This window comes from Sinocyclocheilus anshuiensis, unplaced genomic scaffold, assembly GCF_001515605.1.
Source record: "Sinocyclocheilus anshuiensis isolate Anshui unplaced genomic scaffold, SAMN03320099.WGS_v1.1 C31384833, whole genome shotgun sequence".
Taxonomy (NCBI): domain Eukaryota; kingdom Metazoa; phylum Chordata; class Actinopteri; order Cypriniformes; family Cyprinidae; genus Sinocyclocheilus; species Sinocyclocheilus anshuiensis.
This window is the reverse complement of record NW_015594536.1, coordinates 1-350: the sequence shown is the minus strand read 5'-3', so window position 1 is coordinate 350 and position 350 is coordinate 1. Positions and strand designations below refer to the sequence as shown.

The window sequence follows — 350 nt, the reverse complement described above, 5'->3', positions numbered from 1 at the left end:
GTACGAGAGGAGAAGGAACGCATTGCTAAACAGCTAGCAGAAGGTAAGGTTTTCTCTTGATTTTTAAATAGTGTGATTCTTCTGCAGATTGAGCAGCTGGTTGTACTGACTCTAAATATTTTTATCCAACAGCTAATGAGGACACGATCTTGAAGTGAGCTGTCTAAAATTATGCCTGTATCGCTTATATTGTAAAGTTCTCGTTAACTGTCTGGATAAAGAATGATGCTTGTATTCTGCCACTTTGGTTTTACAGTGCCCTTTTCACACCTTTCACTGTTTTCTTATAGATCATGTTAGATTAATGCCTCATTTGTGAAATAACTGGTTACATGAAAATATGTGTATAA

General features: G+C 36.0%; 1 long non-coding RNA gene across 1 annotated transcript; it reads left to right on the top strand.

Annotated features, from left to right (window-relative positions):
• LOC107682053 (uncharacterized) lies at nt 1-328 on the top strand. The gene is made up of 2 exons (XR_001633341.1): nt 1-43; nt 133-328. It is a non-coding gene; the product is annotated as an uncharacterized LOC107682053 (long non-coding RNA).
• Nucleotides 329-350: the final 22 nt, after the last annotated feature.